This window comes from Petaurus breviceps, unplaced genomic scaffold (assembly GCF_028583685.1).
Source record: "Petaurus breviceps papuanus isolate PSGF00001 unplaced genomic scaffold, PetGlider_PUasm1.0 181, whole genome shotgun sequence".
Classification (NCBI taxonomy): Eukaryota; Metazoa; Chordata; class Mammalia; order Diprotodontia; family Petauridae; genus Petaurus; species Petaurus breviceps.
In genome coordinates, this window is record NW_027185784.1 from 15,476,367 (window position 1) to 15,499,127 (window position 22,761).

The 22,761-nt window shown below is 41.5% G+C and overlaps 1 protein-coding gene across 3 annotated transcripts in view; it reads right to left on the reverse strand.

Annotated features, from left to right (window-relative positions):
• Positions 1-22,761, reverse strand: part of PLXNA4 (plexin A4) — a 780,904-nt gene that overhangs the window by 569,658 nt on the left and 188,485 nt on the right. The window lies entirely within an intron of this gene.

Here is a 22,761-nt window from a genome sequence, read left to right on the forward strand (position 1 = left end):
CTAACTCTGTGTCCCTGGGCCAGTCCCTTAAATTCTCTTTTCCTTTATTTTCTCAGCTGTAAAAATGGGCCTAATTATAGTACCTACCTCCCAGAATTGTTGTGAGGATCAAATGAGATCATTTTATAAAGAGTTTTGCAAACCTTAACATGCTGTATAAATTATCCTTGTTATAAACAGGCATGTCTTGTGCTTAGAGGGCATTTTATGATAACAAAGTACCATATCTCATGCATTACCTTAACTGATATATCTCACAGTGACTTTTTGAGCCAAGCAAGTCAAGCTAAACTATTCCTGCTTTCCAGAGGAGGAAACCCAGTCCCAGAGAAATCCAGTAACTTGACCAAGGTCACACAGCTAGTGAGGAGGCCTGATGAGGATAGAATTCAGGTCTTTGGACTGTTAGAGCCAGTGTTCTTTTCGTTATTCCCTCTCTGACTAGAATCCGGCTGACTCTACTCCCACCATCAATGACGGGGTAGTCATGTCTACAGGGTGGGGAGGTGGTATTGTGGAAACACAAGCAGCTCAACCCAGAGCCACAGACAGAAAAAGAAATCTGCTCTCACACGCACAGCAAAAACTGGAAATTCAAACTCGGTTTCTTGGCTCCCAGGCTATCAGACTATTAATAGAGTAGTTCAATTCAACCAACACGTATTAAGCATCTTCATCCTAGTACATGCTGCCTCTCTCTAGATATTACTGTAGGAGAGCGAGTTTCTGTGTATGTATATCTTCTGTGTAGTTATATGGAGAATGTGTTATTCAGGGTAGGAAAGAGAGAGAGAGAAGGAAACATAAAGAGAGACAGAGACAGAGATATAGAGACAGAGAGAAAGAAAATTTTTTCTCTTTGTATCTCCATCATACAGAGAGAGAATGAGAGAAGGGGTGGGAGTGGGAGGCAGAGAAAGGGTCCATACCCTTACACTAACTTAGTAGATAAATCTATTTGAGCAACTTGGAGCATATAAAAGTTAAATGATTTTGCCCAACCTCTCAAAACCAGGAAGTATCAGAGACAGACTTTTGAATACAGGATCTATCTTTCCCAGTGACTGCTACCACAGTGCTCTATTCCTCATCGGTGATAAACCATCATGTTTTGGTGTCTTTGGACTTACTGTCCCCCATACCTGGAGTGCTCTCCCCTCTTCCTTCCAACTCTTAAAATCCCCAACTTCCTTCAAATTTAGCTGAAATGACAATTTCCACAGGAGGTCCTTCACCATCATCCTGGATAATAGAATCATTCCTTCTAAGATTTTCCTTGTATCTACTTTTAGTTCAAATCTGGCCTCAGACACCGACTAACTGTATGACCCTAGGCAAGTCACTTAATCCTTTTCTTGCCTCAGTTTCCTCATCTGTAAAGTGAGATGGAGAAGAAAAAGGCAAACCACTCCAGTATCTTTGCCAAGAAAACCCCAAATGGGGTCAGGAAGAGTCAGACCCAACTGAAAAATGACTAAACAACAGTTAGTCATTTATATGTTGTCTCCCCCATTAGGGTGTATTCTTCTTGGAGGCAGGAATTATTTTTGCTTTTTCTTTGTTTACTTAGCATACATTAAGCACATAATAAATGCTTGTGGATTGATTGACAGCAGGTATTTAATTACTGCAAGAATGAATGAATTTTTATTCATATCCACACACACACACACACACACACACACACACACATATTCTACTCTAGCACTGGGTTGTTTTTTTTTCCTTCTCCGCCCTCCTCTGATCAGCCAATAAGAGCCAAATTAGAAATCCAAATCCCCAAACCCTCTCAGTTGTGGCAGCGAGCAAACAAAGTCCGCTGGGTAGGCTGCCCAGCTTCAAGCCGTAATGTCATCCTAACAAGGCAGTTCTTGGCTGTGTCCCATTGTAGGGCCTCCTCGGAGAGGTTTTCATTAAAAGGGGGGAAATGCCTTAAGAAGTAGTGGAGTAAATAAATAAATAACTCCCTCTGTAGGAAAACTTTCAGTTCTAATGACCCAATTCATGTCCATTCAAGATGCTTTCTGCCAATTTCCAGAAGACTCTGTTTCTCTTGCTTCCAATTTATGTAAATTCAGGGCAGAAACTGCTAAGGGGTAGGGGGATCAGGGAAGAGTCCCAGTACTGTGGAAATTCCCCTAAAATTGGGTGGGGGGAAGGGGAGCCCCAGGCATCATGGGGAAATGCTAAAAAAAAAGATGCAGTGCAGAAGACTGGAGTACCACAGAGAAAAATGAGCAAAGGTAGAAAGAGTTTAGAAGAAAAAGATAAGATCCAGAAGTGACAACCTCGGCCCAAGTCAGAGCTGTACAGATCTTGTTGCACAAATGAATAGGGCTTCGGGGCTTGTAAATGGAAGTATTCCACCAATAAGTATGAGCTCAGTACTAAACTGAGGCATTCCAGATTTGGAATCAGAGGACCTGAGTTCAAATGTTGGCTCCACTACTTCCTACACTTGTGAACTTTGAAAAGCTGCTTCTCTTCTAGAAGGGAAGGTAGAGGCAGCCAAGTTGGCACAGTGAATAGAGACTGGAGTCAAAAAGATCTGAGTTCAGATCCAGTCTAGCTGTGTGACTCTAGACAAGTCACTTGACCTTTGTCTGCTTCCATTTCTTCAACTATAAAATTGGGATAATAATAGCACCTACCTCCCAGGGTTGTTGTGAAGACCAAATGAAATAATATTTGTAAAGTCCTTAGCAGAGTGGCTGGGACACAGTAAATGCTTAATAAATGCTTGTTTCCCCTTTCCTCTCCTCTCCTCTCCTTTTCTGTCTTTCCTGTCCTTCCTTCTTTCCTTTGTCCCTTCCCTCTCAAAGTGTCAGTTTCCTTATCTATAAATAAAAGGATGAGACTACATCATTGCTTAGGGCCCTTATAGTTATAAATCCTCTGATTCTATAAGCTAACCTGTCGGAGAAAGGGCCACCAGAGGAAGTCAGCAGAGACCCCTGTACTATTGGGAAGGAAAGGCATTCCCCTAAGGGATTGTGAGGACAGGAATTGGGATCACATAGCATGGAATGTGAATAGATGACCTCCAACTCCTCATTTCCTCAAGTGAACAAATCTGCTAGCTTTCCCAATCCTTTCTTCTCTTCTCATTTCAATTATGTCCATGAAAGGTAGGATTGCATGGTGGTTAGGGTATTAAAATGAGAGAATTAGATAAGATGGCTTCCAAGGTTTCTTACACTGATAAATCTATGATCTTATGGCTTCTAGTTGAGACTGGGGGTGGAGGAAGGTTGGGTTATTACGTTTGTGATAGAATTCCATGCTTTGAGGGATCCTTGGAATGGAATGAATTAGGGGAATATCTCCTCCAATTAGAATGATAGCTCTTTGGAAAAAGAGACTACTTCATTTTTTAAATCTATATTCTCACTACCTTTTGGCTTGGCATTCATCCCACAGGAGGAAAGATGCTGGTTCCAGAGTCAGAAGAACTGGGTCAAAACCCCAGTTATGATGTTGCTTGTATAATTTGGGCATATCAGTCTACCTGCCTGGGTCTCAGTTTCCTCATGTATCAAATGAAGGGGTTGACCTAGATGGCCACTGAAGCCCTTTCCAACTCTAATTCTATGATGATATAATCATCCTACCACCGGATGTGAGGAAGTGTTGTTATTGTCACCTAGACTCGTAACAATTTCTGGGATAGGAGAGTATGGAAAGCCCTCTTCTTATTGACACAAATCCAAAAGGCACAGGAACAGAAACACAAATTTCTCAGTCCGGCTGGTGCCTGGAAGGCCTCTAGGAAAGGTAAGCTTGGGAAGGAACTATAACTGCCCAGCAATATTATCATGAGGGCACTTTATGGTAGGAGTGGGGGAGACAACTTCTAATAAAGGAAAGAGACTTCCACCACCCAAGCACTGCCTGGGGGAGGATTCTGTAGTCTTGCAAATTGTCAAGGCTTTGCTAATAGATTCCCTGGCCTTCACATAGAAGTTCAATATTGCTGACCCACTATGAGGATTTTACCCAGGCTGCAGGAAAAAACAAAACGAGACTAAGCTTTCCCACAGGATCTTAATGGAGAAGGAGAATGGGAAGGAATAATCAGACCTGAAACTCTGTTACCTTGCTACCCCCTCACTAGAATCAGATAGTAAGGGAGCTAAGATTAACTTCTTGAAGCAAAAGTACACCCAAACACACACACACACACAAATAAATATATGCACACATACACACATGAGTTAATCTTTCCATAGACACAGGGCACTAATCCAAAGGGAGAAGCCCCTAGGAATATATAAACCAGTATTGCTTCTCGTCAGTGTTTAAACTCCTAAAACCTGAATTCTTGTTCACACATAAGTGGTACTGGTCATGTTTGCTGTAGGAAGTAGAAAGAGATGAGACATATACTCATTCATTGAGTGACAGAGGGAAGAAACCACTGGACTGTCTCTGGACCCCTTCACCAAATGTTCCAGTCTCCTACTCAGGAGAGATACTTAGGGAGATCCCAATCAAGATCCAACCTTCCAAGGGCTGTTGACTTGGAACCCCTCAGGACCCTGGTTGCAGGGTGTATTTGGCCACTTATACTGATTGCTGTATATCCTGCTGTTCTACCTTAAGAATTCCTTCATCTTGCCATCACTTTTACAGCAGAGCTCACCTCTATTTGTTATTTCCCCCAATTAGAATGGTAGCTCTTTGGGAAAAGATATTTTCTCCCTTTTTTAATTTATATTCCCAACACTTAGCCCAGTATGTGGCATGTAGTAAGCAATTAACAAATGCTTTTCCATTCCAAGGATCCCTCAAAGCACAGGATTCCAGGGTTATCACCACAAATGCAATGCCTTCCTCCACCCCTAATCTCAACTAGATAATATAGGATCCTAGATTTATCATCAAGGTGGGGAGGATCCTGGAAGCCATCTTATCCAGCCCCTCCACTTTACAGTTGAAGAAATGTACACTCAGAGAAGTTAAGATCCTCGCCCAAAGTCACACAAGTAGTAAAGGTCAGAGGTCTTCCCGATTCTGAGTCCAATACTCTAACCACCATGTCATCCTGCCTCTCGTGGATATGACTGAAGTGAGGAGAAAAGAAAGGATTGGGAAGGCTAGCAGATCTGTTCACTTGAAAAAATAAAGGAGTTTCACATTTACCCAATGCAAATATGAAGCTTTTCAGTCCCCCTCTAAAAATTTCATAGAATTTCTAGAGCTGAAAGAGACCTAAGGGAAGTGCTAACACAACCTCCTCCTCATTATATAGACTAGGAATCTGAGACCCTGAAACTTAACATGGATTTCCCATTGTCACACAGCTAAGTAATGGCAGAGAGAGAGGAATAGGATCCATTTTTCTTAACTCTTGATCCAGGTCTTTTCTTTTTCAACTGGATCACTCTTTCACCATTTCCCTTCCAATGTGATTCCAGCCCCACTTCAAACCTTTACTCATCATAGGAAGGTAGCTCAGAGGCCATGCAGTCCAACCCTCTTATTTTTACAGGTAAGAAAACGGAAGCCAAGAGAGTTAAGTGACATATAGGATCACAGATTTGGAGCAGGAAGGGACCTTTGGGGACATCAAATCCAACCCCAATCCCTTCATTTTATAAAAAGAAAAAGAGCTCAAGATTGTAAGTGATTTGCCCAGGGTCAACTGTAAGTGTCTGAAGTCAGATTTGAACACAGTTCTTTATGACTCCAAGTTCAGTGTCCTATTTACTACATCATACTTTGTAAGGAAAAGTATATTCCTTGGGGCATCCTTTTGTATTCAGACTAAATCAGCCATCAAAACATCTCCATCATCAAGGAAGATTACAACTGGACTGAATTCAAAATTCAGTACTGATCGATACAAGGTCAAAGCCTGGTTCATCCATCCTTCTAGATGCGAAAACTCTATAAACCATGACACAATCTGTCGCTATTCTTCTGGAAAGATGCTTTCCCCACTACCCACTCTCACTGCAAACACACAAAACCTCAACAAACCAATCTACATTTCTCTAGTTGCCGAAGAGGCGAGACGAGAAAGCCTGTAATTACGAATTTACTGAGCAGAAAGGTACCTCGGCTCATTCTCCATCTTCTATTAGGCACTGAAACGAGACACAGTTATGCATCTCAAACACTTATCACCCTCATCTGGGGATGGGGAAATTACAGAGATGGGAGGGGAAGAAAAAAATCCACAGAAACAATAATGTGTGATAGGAATATCCAGTCTCTCATTTCTCACAACATGAAAGAGACTGATTAAAAAACAAATAATGGGGGAAACCAGAGATAAGCAGAGGACAGAGAAAAACAAAACAAAACCAAAAAAAACTACAAATCCCAACAACAACAAAAAGGGCATGGATTTTGGCTCTTCTCATTACAGAGACTTCCAGGTAGAGCCCCCTCATCCTAAGAGTGCAACTATTCCCTGTAATCTGGATAAGGTCATGCCTGATGGTCCAACTGGCCCTAGCTGCTGCTAAAAGCATGATAAGAGCTAGTTCAATTTCAGGCACCAGTAAGAGGTATAGTCAGGTGGTGCAGAGGATAGAGCACTGGGCCTGGAGCCAAGAAGACCTGAGTTCAAATCTGGCCTCAGATACTTATTAGTTGTGTGACCCTGAGCAAATCACTTAATCTCTGTTTGCCTTAATTTCCTCAACTGTAAAATGGGGATCATAATATGACCTACCTCAAAGGGTTATTGTGAGGATTAAATGAGATAATATCTGTAAGACTGAGTGACTGACACATAGTACCGCTATGGTGTAGTAGGTAGTGCTTATCCCCAGCCCCTTCCCTCCCCTCTTGACAGAAGCAGAGTAGCTAAAGCATGGGGTGATAGTCCCAATACACTCTGCCATAATCAGAGCACATTTGGAGTGTTGTGCTTGGTCACGGATGCCACATTTTTGTAAAGAATGGGACAAGGATGGAATGTACAGAGGAGGACAAACTGGATGGTGAGAAAACTTAAACCTACAACTAACAAGAAATTCTATCACCTGGGGAAAATGTAGTTTGTTTGTGTATTTATCCTGGAAGCTGGCAGAGGACCAAGAGATGCAAAGCCCCCTATCCTAGGTCTGATTCCACATGAGGATTGGCGAAGGGTCCTAAGGATGGTTAATACAGAGAAGAGAAAGATGAAGTAAAACACAATAGCTGCCTTCAAATGTCTGCAGGACCATCCTGTGGAAGAGAGATTATGCAGGGGTTAAGCGTTTTAGTAAACACATGTATGGAGGCTCCTAGAAGTCTTACTACCATGTGAAGCTATTCAAGCTTAAAAGCTTTAACAAATTATAGAAGCTTAAAACTACATTAAGACTTTTGAGATGCCCTGTACATGTACTGCTAAGTCCCAGAGGGCAGATCTGAGTCTAAGTTCCTTGAGGACAGGAGCTATATCCCTTTTATCTTCACATCACCACTTAGCATGGTACCTTAAACATATATGAATATTTGAAGGATCTGTGATTTTGTCCACTGGGGAGAATTCTCAGTGAAGTAACTCTATAATGAGCTCTATGATTTAGTAGCTCATTCCCAGCGAGTTGCCTAAGATACATAGAGGTTAAGTGACTTGCCTAGGGTCACATAGCTAGTGACAGAAGCAGAATTACCTAGGTCTTCTGACTTAAAGCTTAACACTCTAGCCATTGTATCACATTGCCTCCATATGCCTTGCACATAGTAGGTGTTCAATAAATATTAAATGAATCAAAAGCCTGGGGAGGTATCAATTGGGGAATGGCTAAACAAGTTGGGGTATATGATTTTAATGGAATATTATTATTGTGCTATAAGAAATGATGAGCAGATTGATTTTGAAAAAAGACTTACATCAACTGATGCAGAGTGAAATGAGCAGAACCAGGAGAACATTGTACACAGTAGCAGCAATATTGTATGATGATCAACTGTGAATAACTTAGCTATTTTCAGCAATAACCAAGACAATCCCAAAGTACTCATGATGAAAAAATGCTATACACCTACGGAGAAAGAACTGAAGGCATCAGAATACAAACTAAAGCATGCTATTTTTCCCCTACTTTCCTATTTTATTTCTTTTTTTTTTTGGTTCAATTTTTTTCCACAGAATGACTAAGTATGGAAATGTTTTACATGATTGCATATGTATAATCTATGTCAGATTGCTTACCATCTCAAGGAGGGGGGAGGGAAGAGAAGGAAGGATAGAATTTCAAACTCAAAACCTTTTTTAAAATGAATGGGAGGGGTGGCCAGGTGGCACAGTGAGTAAAAGCGCCAGCCCCAGAGTCAGGAAGACCCAGGATCAGTTCTGGCCTCAGATACTTAACACACACACACACACACACACACAAACTGGCCATGTAACCTTGGGCAAGTTACTTAACCCCAATTGCTTTAAAAAAATGAATGTGAAAAGTTGTTCTTACATGTAATTGCAGAAAAAAATAATTTAAAAAAAATCACGGGAGGACCATTAAGCCCATGGTTATAACAATTATATTTTCAGAATCAAAAATTAAGACCTCTGATTGACTAACTTTGCTTTGATGCCACAACTTTGATTATATAAGCAAATATAGCAGAGCGTTTGTGGATATTATGGCAAGAAAGATCATGGGTCACTGCTGCTATGCTTCCTAGGCAGTATGCAATATAGGCTCATACATGGCTAAATGCATACATAATGTGGGTTAGCATTCATGAATAATCCCCCTAACAGCTGCAGACTTGGCATTTCCTGGCCTCAAGGGCAGCTCTCTGGTTCCCTGCCCCTTGCTAAAGGATAGTAGGAACTCCAGTAAACACACACACACACACACACACACACACACACACACATGCACACATGCCACTCTTTCTCTCTGTCTCTCTTTCTCTGCCCTAAGGTTAAGTTTGTTACCTTCACTATTCTAGTATTTTTTTCTAGGGAGAAAAATGTCTCAAGCATGAAAAAGTCAAAGACCTCTTTATTACTCCAGTGAGGATATTATAACCCTTAAATATTTGAGGTTCTACCTCTGATAGACATTTTTTGAAAGGTCTTGTCTTTTTTATATGTAGATGACATTGCTGACCCACAGTGAGGATATGAACCAGCTAGAAGAGAAAAAAATAGATTTTCTAGGGGAATGAGACCTCAGGGGAGAAGGCAGGGAATAAAGCTAGAAGAATCCTATCATGAAGTTAAGTTATCTCACTACTGGACAAATATCTTCCTCACTAAATAATTATGAACCCTAAGCAGCCTGAAGCCACATGTTGGTTCCACACCTGGTCAGTATTTCTATCATCCCAAATCAGGGTTACCTTCTGGGGTCTCTAATCCAGCATCAACTTCATCCTTTGCCCTATACAAGCCAGAGTTCAAGTGAGGTTTACAAGGGCTTATTTAAACGTGAAGATTTAATCCATCCAAAAAACAAAGCATATTAAAAATGTGGTCTCCTTTCTAAGGACATTGAGAATCACTGGCAAGCTCTTCTACATTCAGTCTTTCAGAACTATAAAGGAATCTCTTGAAGTCAACTAGCCCATCCCTTGCCCTTGAACAGCTCCATCCCATGTACCATGGATTATAGAGTTTTTATTTCTTGAAGGATGGATGGACCAGGTCCTGACCTTCTATAGATTAGTACTGAGTTTTTAATTCAGTCCAATTGTAATCTTCCTTGATGGTGGAGATATTCTGATGGCTGATTTAGTCTGAATACAAAATTATACCCAAAGGAATATACTTTTCCTTACAAAGTATGAGATAGTAGATAGGACACTGGACTTGGAGTCATAAAGAACTGTGTTCAAATCTAACCTCAGACACTAACTATATGACTCTGGAAAAATAATTTACCATTTCTAGGCCTCTGTTTTCTTATCTATAAAAGGAAGGGGTTGAGGTAGTCAAGAAGAAGAGTAGTCACAATTCCCATACAGCAGTAGCTGCCCTGATGGTTTCTGGATATAGAAGCCATACACTCACACCATTGGAAGCAGGTGTAGAAGACAGAAATTGCTAAAAATGTCCCCACATGATCATTCACTACACATTGGTCCTCTTTTCATTTCATCTAAGAAAGCCATTCTACAGCAAGGGCCTATCTATCTCTATTGTCTTTGCCACTTACTAAATGTGTGACCTTGAGCAAATCAGTTTCATCATCTATAAAATGTTGAAGTTGGATTCAACGGCCTATGAGGTCCCTTCTAATGCTAAACCTAAGATAACCAAACCAGGGGGAAGTAAAAGGAAATAGTCATCCATCAACGTAATGGATGGACCCGCAAAAAACTTGAATGCTACAAATTATGTGAATTCTGTGCAAAGCATATATCTTCTCTTTAGCCTTACCCTAAAACCATGCTTTGTGTCTTTGTTTGCTCCTCAAACTCTGATCTTGCTATCAATCCCCTACTTCTAATCTATGTACCATGCCTGTTTATGGTCCCTTGGCTCAGTACCCTGTGTCCTTGGCAATGGATTCTGGCTCAATAGAACCAATCTTGTGTTTTTGGTACTTCTCTGAATAGGAACTTCGAATCATGTTCCATCAGTCTCCCACAAAGGAGACTTTAGCTAATGCCATACAAGATTAAAAAGTGTCATCCCATCGTTGATCCCAAACATCCAGAATGATGGCCTCAGCACACAGAGGATTCCTTTCTCTTTGTACCTGTTTCTTTAGGTTTTGAGTTCCTAAAAACTTGGGGCCATAAATTGTTTCATTTTATATTTTCAACCAAATGCTTATGTTCCCAATATCTATGGTCTTAGAGCTTAACTGGTTATAGCAGTGGCAATGTGGCCAAGTTCAATCCCAGAAACTGCCCAATTAGCTTTGGTCTGCTTTATACCTATAGATTACCTTGTAAATAAATACACTGGTCACCTCAGTCAGATACCTAAAAAGCTGGATAATGACTTGTTGGAGGTGTTACAGCAAAGATTCCCACTCAAATAAGGGTTTGACTGGATCTCTCACAACTCTGAGATTCTGTGAAGTGTGTTCTATTCATCATGATGGGGACTGGATGAGGAAATGTGATTCATCACTACAGGCCATCCACATTAGAGATAAGAGCCTAGCTAGACTTTTCACATTCCATCTGCAAAAATCAAGACATATGTCTCCCTGAGAGTAGGTAAGTATCGCTACTTTTGTCTACAAAGATGAAGAGGTGACAGCTTCATAATTATTATTCAAAGGACCATAAAATTAAGAGGTGGGAGGGAACCTAGAGGTCATTTAGTCCCAAACCTCCAACCCTACCCCTAACCATTTTAAAGATGAAGATACTAAGGCCCTAAGAAGCTAAGTTTGACTTGTTCAAAATCACATGGGCATCAGGTCAGAGTCAGAACACAGGTCGAAGTCATAATATCACCAGTCCAAACAGAAAAGTTAATCAATACATGAGGCAATTCCACCACCAGCACCCCCCCCCATTCACTTTCCCCACCCCCTCTACTTCTATTCCAGTGTTCTCAACAATAAGAATCCAGGAGATGTGAGGGGAGGAGGGGGAGAGGCCAGACAAGAGCCAGGCACAGATGCTGAATCCCACTGCCTCCCAGCAACCAACCATCTCCCAGAGAAATTCAGCACCAAGCTCAGCTACTTAATCTCCCTTCTCTGTTAGTCCTGGCTCCTTTTAATAAACCGTGATTACCATGGACAGGGTTTTTTTGGCTGTGGGAAGGAAGGAGTCTCCATGGGGTACTCTGTCAGCAGATCAGACAGAGATCAGAGCCTAGCTGGATCTCTCATGCTCTACCCACAGTTTCCTCTCCTCTCCCTTCTCACTTCCCATCCCCCTCCATCTATCTTCAGCTTCTCTTATTTTTTGGACTTAAGGAAGCTCCCCTATGGAGTCAGGCTACCTTCCCCTAGCCAAGCCCTCAGTCCCCAGCAGAGCAGAGCAGAAACTACAGCACTATCCCAGGGAGCCAAGGATGAAACTTCTTATTATTGCATCGATAGGGCCCTTTATATTCCAGGGACTTTTTGTCTCTGGGTAGTAGAGTCGCTAAGCAATGGCTTTTTTTTTACTCTAGGACTGGCTGTGAAGGTTTTACAGCATAACACTCTCAATGGAGGCGTGGGGTCAGAGTGCAAAATCAGAGACTCCTCTCCAGCTTCTTTTAAAGAAACAGTCCTGCTGGGGATTCAGGGTCAGACACCTCAATTAGACTAGGAGTAGACCTGTCCTCTAAATTCATATTCATGGCAAGGGGTGAAATGGGCACCAACAGGTATGTCCCAAGCCTGTGATGCAGTACTTTCTGTTTGGGGGATGATGGATAAGAGAGAGAGGCATTGGTAGGGATACATGTCTTGGCCAAGGATGGCTCTGGGTCCTCAATGGGTTAAAGAGTCATAGATAAAGATGGAGGAATTTTAAAGGCCATGGGGTACAACCAACCTCATTTTATAGATGAGAAAAATGAGATATAAATGACTTTCCCAGAGTCAAGCAGACAGTGTCAGGAATTGGACTTGAACCCAGGTCTTATTGACGGAGAACAGCTTTCTACCCACTATACTTACCTGGCTTAAAACCACTAGATATCTCCTTTCTTGATGATGCCTTAATTTTCCCACTGGTAAAATGAGAAGGGCAGAGACAAGAAGGGAGAGTATCATCCTCCTTCCCAGGATAGATGGAAGAAAATAACAGAAGCACTTGGCCTTCAAGGAACACTGAGCAATACCAATGTTGCAGGATTACAGAGTGAAGTATACAAAAGGTTCTAGGCTGATACTCATAATTGCGATGATTATAAGACCCAGGGGTGATAATCCCTTGAAAACAAACAAAAAAACCCTTGAGAGAAGCTTATCTCCTGTGACTTTTTCTTTCTCTACGTAATTGGCTTTTAAGCCTAAATTGTTGGGAACCTGGCAGTGGGAGAGGCTGCCATGCAGGGATTCCAAAGCCTGCCTCTTTGGTTCTTCATCATAGTCATCTATAAAGTGGCCCATACATTCTTCTTGGCCTTCAGGGTCTCTACTTGTAAATGGGATGAGGGCAGAGCATGAACTTTGTAATAAAAGTATTGGACCATTCTGGAATCAATTCTACTCAACAAACATTCATCAGGTGACTACTGCAGTGCAATCACTGGGAGAAAACACATCATTTTAGAGTGGATCCTACCATCTAGCAAGGGGGCATGAAAACACACAAACAATTTCAGTATAAAACAATATAGAAGTGTGTGATAGAGATGCAAGCAAAGGATCCTCCAGTGACCCAGACTCCCATCCTGGGTGGCTCTTGACCTGTCACTCTCCTTGACCCCACATATTCTATCTGTTGTTATCTCTTGTCCTTTCTACCTTCTCAACATTCATCTCTTATTTAAGTTTTTTCTACCCTTTGACACAGCTGCCACCCCAGTACAAGATCTAATCAAAAAAAGGCCTGGGCAATTATAATACCCTTTTGGCTGATCTCCCTGCCTCAAGTTTTCTCCCCTCTCTAATCAAGCCTCCTTTCAGCTTCAAAAGGGATCTTCCTAAAACACAGATCGGACCATGTCACCCAATCACCTACTCAGTAAACTACAGTGGCTCCCTATTATCTCCAGGATCAAATATAAAATTCTCCATTTGGCTTTTAAAGCCCTCCACATTTCCAGTCTTCTTACACTTTACTCCCCTCCATGTTACTCTAAGCTCTAGCATAAGAGACCCTGGACTTCTTTCTGCTCCTCTAACATGACACTCAATCTCTCAACTCTGTCTTTTTGCACTGGTTGTTCCTCATGCCTGAAATGATCTTTTTCCTCGCACCTACTCCTTAGCTTCTCTGGCTTCCTCCATGACTTCACTCCAATCCCAGGCCTTCTGCAGAAAGCCTCTCCTAGTGACCCAGAAACTAGTGCCTTGCCAGTGAGATTTCTTTAAATTTACTGCATACATCCTGTTTATGTACATAGTTGTTAACATGTCTCTCCCATTAGAACATGAGCTCCTGGAAACAAGGACCACTTTTTTACCTTTCTTTGTTTCTGGCACATATTAAAAATGTGAAAATGTTTATTGACTTGACTTGAATATGTGAGGGTCTGAAGCTGGGAGGGTAGAACCATTATTTACTGTGGTAGATGAAGGAAGGCTTCGTGGAAGAGGTGACATCTCAAGTTGGCCTTTAAAAAACAGATAGGAAGTCAGCATGTAAAAAATGGAATGGGGGCACATTAACAAATGGAGTCAGATCTTGGCTTGGTGAATTAAGACTTCTATGAGATAGGATCATTGCTCCAGAACTGAAAAGGAACTCAGAGACCAACAAATAAAACACTCTCATTTAACGGATGAGAAAACTAACTCAGAGAGGTTAAGATTCCTGCCTAATCACACAGATAGTAGGTGGCAGAGGTGGGATTTAAACCAAAGTCTTCCTGGCTCAAAGTTGAATACTCTATCAGTTTTCCTCATTTACAAAATGGGAATAATGGCACCTGCCCTATGGAGTTGTTGTAAGGATCATATGAGATAATATTTATAAAACATTTTGCAAACCTTAAAGTGCTATACAAATGTCAGCTATTATTATTATTATTATTCCACTCTGCCTCTCCTGGACATGCTTAAAGAGAGAATGAAAAAGAGAAAGAAGGATAACAGATCTGATCAGCTAAAGAAATAAAGGGTTGGGGGACAGCCAGGTAGCACAGTGAGTAAGAGCACCAGCCCCAGAGTCAGGATGACCTGAGATCAAATCTAGGCTCAGACACTTAGCACCCACCTAGAAACACCTGGCCATGTAACCTTGAGCAAGTTACTTAACCCCAATTGCTTTAATAAAAGAGAGAGGAAAGGAAGAAAGGAAGAAAGGAAGAAAGAAAGAAAGAAAGAAAGAAAGAAAGAAAGAAAGAAAGAAAGAAAGAAAGAAAGAAAGAAAGAAAGAAAGAAAGAAAGAAAGAAAGAAAGAAAGAAAGAAAGAAAGGAAGAAAGGAAGGAAGGAAGGAAGGAAGGAAGGAAGGAAGGAAGGAAGAAAGAAAGAAAGAAAGAAAGAAAGAAAGAAAGAAAGAAAGAAAGAAAGAAAGAAAGGAAGAAAGGAAGGAAGGAAGAAAGAAAGAAAGAAAGAAAGAAAGAAAGAATTGGGATGAGCTATTTCAAAATCACCACATGCAATGCAAGGGTAACTAAGATAGGGTTTCAGCCCACCTCAAAAATGACAATAGAATTTTTAGAGCCCAAAGAGAGCTCAATTCCCTCTTGTGTATATCAGAACACTGGGGTCCAGAGAGGTGAAGGGATTTCTTCACAGGCATACAGCTAGTTAACTGCAGACAGGACCAGGATCCAGGTTGGGTTTTCTAACTATTAATCTTTTTTTTTTCTTACTCTGCCTCTCTCTTCCAGACCTCTAGGGCACCCTTGAGCATTTTGGAGATTCAGCTTACTAAGTAATAAGCAAGAGACCTCCCTCAAAGAAGACCCTTTCTTCTATCACCCACTACCAAGGGTCTAATTTAAACCCAAGAGGGATTCTCCACCCCAGCAGGACCCAGCCCGTTTGCTCTCTGGCAATTGAACCTACCTCTCAGGCTGGTGTGAACGTCTAACTACACTTCCCTTACTAACAAAAGAAAAAGAAAGAAAAGAAAATCAGTAGGTTTGGACATAGAGCTAAATAAAGAATGTTTGTGTTGAAGCAAGCTTGGAGCTCAATCTGAAAGCCAACCCCAGCTCCCAGGGCTCTGGTCACCCCCCCTCAGTTATAAAGTCTCCCCAGCTTTTTCCACTGCTGCCCTACACCCCTGGAGATCATCTTCAAGCTTCCAGTCTTCCAGTGCCAGGGGGGATTTAAACTGGAAGGAACCTATCATTCCACCAAACAGTAGCACTGTGAGGGAGCAGGCTATTTTGGTGTTTGTTCAGGCCAAATGACAGGGTTTCTGTTGCCTTCTAATGTCTAGTGGGTAAGCTCTTGCACCAGCCCCCACTACTTTTCTCCTCCCCCACCCCTCCCTCTTTAATTCTAAGGAAAATCAGGAAGTGAACAGTTGTCTCCCTCACTGGTCTATATTCATGTAATTAGTGCTATTTAATTCTAAGATGAGCCAAGACTCATAAGATACAAAACATATTTCAGCTGCATGCCTCCAATCTTGGCAGGAGCCTCTGCTCCAGCCGGAAGCAGAAACCAGTTATATTCGATCCTTAATTAAAAAAAAAAATTTAAGCTGTATAAAGTTTCATGGCAGGCAAACACTCCTTCCTGAAAGGATCCAGGGAAGAAAGTCTAGGAACTAGGGAGTTGACATATTTGTGGTCCTTACAGAAAATTCCTCAATCCAATAGATGGTTTTGGTTTGGTTTGGTTTTTTTCAAAGCATGCATTATCAGTGAGAGACAGCTTGTACAACCTAGCTTGGTGGAGGAAGGACTGGTCAAGAAGACCTGGGCTGAAATTCTACTTCCGATTAATATTATTTTTTTTGGAGGAAGGGAAGGCAGGGCAGTTGGGGTTAAGTGACTTGCCCAAGGTCACACAGCTAGTAAGTGTTAAGTGTCTGAGGCAGAATTTGAACTCAGGTTCTCCTGACTCCAGGTCCTGTGCTCTACTCACTGAGACAGCTAGCTGTCCCTTCTGATTAATATTAGCCACATAAAACGGGGGCTGTTAACCACTCAGTTAACTCCCAGACAGCTCTCAAAGTCTCTAAGTTATAAAACAATTACCAGCCCTAAGGAGAGGGAGGAGGTCATTGTTTCTATATAGTGAATTCTCTATACCAATGAAAAATCAGGTCTAGGGAAAAAAAAGCAATTCATTAGCCAAGAATATTTTTAAAATATATTATGTACCTATGAGGGTGGAGTGGAAAGGTAGGAGATTCTTCTCAGAGTTAGGAAGACCTGAACTTGAATCCTGCCTCTAACAGATGCTGTCAGTGTGACCCTGGGCAAATCATTTAACTTCTCAGTGTCCCAAATAACACTTTAGACAATAAGTTAAAGAGTAGGGGCCTGGGTACCCATCTGTATTGGTAAAAGGAGCTTTTTCTCTTATGGCCAATGAAATCATTTGTCAGCTCCCATAAAATGATCCTCCTGATTTCTCTCCTACTGACACATGTAAGGTATTCACTTTGGGCTGTATTTCTAGGAATGGAGAAAAGTTTAAGCCAAAGAAATATATTCTCTCTTTCTTTTGATTGCCTCTAGGACACACACACACACACACACACACACACACACACACACACACACACACTTAACAGGTTAGGAAGCAATCTAAGGTCATACTTCAATTTATCCAATACTTTTCCCTCCCCCTTCCCACCCCAAATATCCCTCACATTTTCTTTATTTTTCTTCACAACATCCTTTAAAAAAATCAGAGACATGAATAAATATTACCCCACCCCCCTTTCAAAGAGGTGTAAACCAACACCAACAAGTTGAGAGAATAAAGCTATAGTGAAGAAGGAGGCAGGTCTCCAGTCTCAAATCCCAGTTTCCCTTTCTATTAAGCCTGGTGCTCCCTGAAGCCCAGTTCATAAGGCAGGATAAAAAGCCACCACCCAAAGTATTAAACATTGTTCTCTTTTGCAGCCCTCTCCAGATCTCCGGTTCATTCCCTCAGCACCTCAGTGAGATGAATAGGTGGGATCCTCATTTTCCAGAGGAGGGGAGCAAGGACAAGGAGAGGAAATGACTTGATTTCGATCCCAGGGTGAGATTAAGTCAGAGACTAGATGAAAGCTAGAGACCAGATGATACATATAGCCTTGACTCTCAGAGGGCAGGACTTTACTTCTGCCTGCTCAAGAATTGTGTAAGTGGAAATGGAAGAAGGCAAATAACTGCCAAAGGTCAGGTCATGAAGTTATATATCCTGAGGAAAGAAAACCAAGATGATTTTGTATAAACTTATGTATTCAAGGCAATTCCTTCTTTGCTCCATATCTTAACTTCTCCCTGAATTTACTTTGCACATGACTCACTGGTTAGAAGAAAAGCCAGCTGCTTCCATACTGGGACATAAGGACCGGTCCATGTGGTCCCAACTGCCTACTCTGGCAACCCTTCCAACAATACCTGGACTGAAATTCACAACACTGTAATTATTCCTTGGGAACCTATAATAATAATGCTCCACATTCCTATGATACTTTATGATATAATATTTTCCTTGTAACACTACGGTGAGGTGATTATTACTGTAATATCCCCATTTTGTGGATAATAAAACTGAGGCTCAGGATCCTTAAATAACTTATTATGATCACAATGCTAATTTAGGGTCAGAGTTAAGATTCAAATCCAGGTATGCTTTAACTCCCAGACCAACATTATCTTTGTTATGAAATTCTCTACAATAGGAATATTGCATCCCAAAAGGCCACTGGAAAATAGATTTATTATTTGAGAGAACGAAGTGCTCTCATCAGCATTTTAGTCCATCTGCTAAACTAATCAGACTAATTATCACCATGTGAAAAGCACAGAAAGCCTGGCTTGATGAGATACAGAATTGGTGGTGGTCATTGTAATTAGCGGTAGCATCATTGTGCATTTGTCCAGAAGTATCTATAAATTCCAAGGTGAATTCATATCCATCCTCTTGTTTATCCTCACAAAGAATGATATGAAGTAGGTAGAAGAGGTATTACTATCCCAAATTTACAAAAGAGGAAACTAAAGACCAGAGAAGAGCGGTGATTGACCCAAGAGCACAGAGTGAGTGGCACGAGTGTCTCTTGATGCCCAGTCCCTTATGGAACAAATAAGTTTCCATGAAGAAATTGCTTATTCTCATTTTTTAGATGGAGAACTTGATGCTCAGAGAGGTTCTTCAATTTGCCTGTGGTCACACAGCTAGTTAAGTATCTGATCTGGGATTCACATCCAGGTCCCCCCCATTCCCAAGTCTAACATCCTGTCCTTTCTCTGAAACTTCCTCTCTTGGGACAAGCAAGGAGACCTCATAGATAACAAATTTTGCCTCTGTTATGACTCTGCATCAGGATGACCACAAGCTAAAGACCACAGCTGACAAATTAACAGTCCTCAAACACAAGACTGCCTCCATCACTTCACTACTCAAGATCCTTCAGTGAGGATAAGACCTGGACTCCTTTGTTTGCCATTTTAAGCCGTCTGCAACCTTACCAGTCTACCTGTCCACAAGTATTCCTCTTCACGTTCTGTATGTTCCTGCCATCGTGCCTCCTTATTAGGATTCCATCTCCTGTGTCTTTGCACAGACTATCCTGTGGTCACTGGGGCTGTCTCCAGTCATTCTGATCTATATCTGGCCACTAGAACCAGATGGCTCTGGAGGAGAAAGTGAGGCTGGTGACCTTGCACAGCCCTCCCTCACTTAAATCCTCTTCAAGAACAAACAACAACCTGTGGCCATACCTTGAACTTACTCTTGGAATCTCAAGCTTCCCTCAAGGTTTAATGCAATTGGCATGTCTTTTGGTAGCCCTTTCCTGACACCTTCTTCCCATTGTTGTCCTTCGTTTTCTCCCCAGTATAACTTGGTATATATTTCATATTTCAACATCTATGTGAAGATGTTTCTACCCCAGTAGAAATTAAGCTTCTTGAGGGCAGGGACTATTATTTGTTTTGTCTTTGTTTCCCCTTAGCACAGCACCTGGGACTTTGTTGTTGTTCAGTCATTTCAGTCATGTCCAACTCTTCATGGTCCCATTTTGGGAATTTCTTGGCAAAGATATTGGACTGGATTACCATTTCCTTCTCCAGCTCATTTTACAGATGCAGCAACTAGGATTAAGTGACTTGCCCAGGGTCACACAACTAGTAAGTGTCTGAGACCAGATTTGAACTTAAGAAGATGAGTCTTCCTGACTCCAGGCCCCCTGCTCTATCTGCTTTGCCACCTATAATGCCTGAGACTTAGTAGGTGCTTAATACATGTTTATTGAATAAATGAATGAATGACATGTCTTAGATTAGAAGTGTCAAATGTGTGGCCCCTAGGCTTCAATCCCTGAGTGCTAAGGGAACCAGATTAAAATGTAATTGGGAAATTTTCAACAAAATAAAAATACAACATAGATAGTGTCAATTTGTGATATTCTAAATTAATATGCAGCCCACAGGGATTCCTTTTTTTAGTTTGTCATCATTGCCTTAGGTTCTCCCAGAGGAGTAAATCAATCAATAAGCATTTATTAATTGCCTATTAAATATCAGACATTGTACTGGGTGCCAGAAATTCAGATATTAAAAGAGAAACAATCCCTGCTCTCAAAGAGCTTACAGTCTATTGGGGGAGACAATAGGTACCATATATAAATATGCAAAATAAATATAAGATATTAAGTACAAGGTAATTTGGAAGGGAGGGTTTCAAGCAGTTGTGGGGAATCAAGACAAGCTTCATGTAGAACAGAGGTTATTAATCTGTGGTCTGTGAACTTTAATTTTTTAACATTTTAATAACTATTTCAATGTAATTAGTTTCCTTTTTAATTGTATGTATTTTATTTTACTCATTTGAAAACATTATTTTGTGAAAGGATCCCACAGTTTTGACCAGACTGCCAAAGGATCCATGACACAACAAAGATTAAGGATGCCTGGTATAGAACATGGTGTTTGAGTCACTCAATAAACATTTATTAAGCGCCTACTGTGTGTCAGGCACTGGGAGGCAGAGAATGGGGGAATTTCAGAGTGAGAAGGGGCCTTAGGGAGCAGCTAACCCAATCCTATCAGAGCAGGGGGCCCTTCCACAACATCCCTGGGACCAGTCATTCATCTTCTCCCTAAAGATCTCCAATGGAGAATACACATTCTACTCCACTTTGTATGGTACTGACTACTAGGAAGTTCTTTATTTTGAGAGGTAGCAGCATGCAGGAACAATGGGAAACAGGGAGTGGGAGAAATAAGGAAGGAAGGAATAAAATAATCCCCTTGAGTGCTTGGAGATTCAAGAAAGGGTGACACTTCCTATGGTGAATGACTAGAGCCTAGGGGTAGTTGGCAGAAAGAGTTTCTTTATATTCTTTGCTTGAGGGCTTGGGAGTTTAAAATGTATGCCCCAGGGGAGAAGAATTATTAAAGAACATCTGTTTCATTGAGAAGAAAATTGTATATGCTTAGGAAACACACTGTTCTGGGTGCCACATTTTAGAAGGGACGTTGACAAGCTGGATGGTGTCCAAAGGGAGATAACTGAGATGATGAAGCCACTCGAAATCATGCCAGGAGAACAGTTCAAGGAGTTGGGGATGTTTAGCCTGGAGAAGAAAAGCAGTCTTCAAATATTTGAAGACTATTTAAACCTGGGGAAGATGAACCAGAAATGTTTTACCGACAACTGACTCAAGTGCATAAAGGGACCATATGGAAGAATCAGAGCCCTTGGCATCCAGAAGTGAGCCATGGGAAGCGAGTGGAAATAGTTTTGCACATGTAGTCACAGAGCCTGAATTCACACCCTGGTTCTGTCACTTTCCATTGGGGCGACTTTGGAAAGTTTCCCCTTCTCTTGATGCCCTGGTTTCCTCATGTGTAAAGTGAGGGGGAAGGGGAGCAGGGGAGTCAAGCAAGTTGATTTTTAAGGTCATTTCCCATCTCTCCATCTCTGAATCTATAATTACAGTTCTATGTTGCATGCACTTCCAAAGCATTTTCCCATCTATTATCTCAGTTAATCCCAACAACAGCCCAATGAAAGATAAGTTTAAATATTATTTATCCCCATTTTAGAGATGGGGAAAATGCGATTCAGAAGAGTGACTGGGATAGAGAGAGGATCAAGTACTTGGAAGGAGTAAAGGGCTAGCGACCCTGGTGAACAGTCATGCATACAAAGTACCAAATAGAAAAATACAAAACAAAAGAGAATTTAAACAAAATGAAAAAAAAATCTCTAATGACCAGGTAAACCAGAAGCAGTTAGCAAGGAATCAGTGAGGCAAAAACAGCTGGCCTGTGAAAATCAGTGACAAGAGACCAGTGACCTGTTCTCCCTCTTGTATTTGTATCTGATTAAGTCAGAGTCTGTTTGTTCTAACCCAGGCCACCTGCCCTGTGACCCTGACACATTCCCTTGCTTGGCTTCCCCAACCAGAAAAGTGTTTCCAAATACTCTTAGGAGGAAGGGAGAAGAAGGTACACCCCACCAAGGTCAGAAAACCTGAATTCAAGCCCTAGTTCTATAGCTGTGTGACACTGGGCAAATCCTTCCACCTCTCTGTTTTCCTCTTCACCCACTGTCCTAATTTTTTTTTAATCTAAGAATACGTGAAGGGCTTGTGATTTCAGCTTAGGGGACTTCCACAACCTGGCTATGACTTAACTAGGAAGTTCTAGGGAGTTACTTACAGCTTAGACTTAGCTCATGATCAAAGCAACAAACATTAAATGCTTGTCGTGCCAGGAAGTGCAAAAAGACAAAAACCAAAACAGCAGGTACCCCCAAGGAGCTTACATTCTAATGGGGGACACAACCTGCTTGTGTAAGGGCAGTAAAGTGAAACCTGAAAACTGCACTAGGATATTTGGGACACCTCCAATGTACAAAACATGTAGAAAACAGATAAAATGTAACCTTGGATGGGGAGCCTGGGACCCCCCAGGGAACCAGAAAAGGCAGGAAGAAAGCAGTACTTGAGCTGAGTCCTGATAGATACCAGGGAGGTGAGAAAGAGGGCATTCCAGGCAAGGGGGACAGTCAGTACAGAAGTGTAAAAAGAGAGACTGTCAAAGACAGGATATGAATTCACGTCCTCCTGCCTCCAAGCCCAAACTCCATCCACTCTGCAACTAA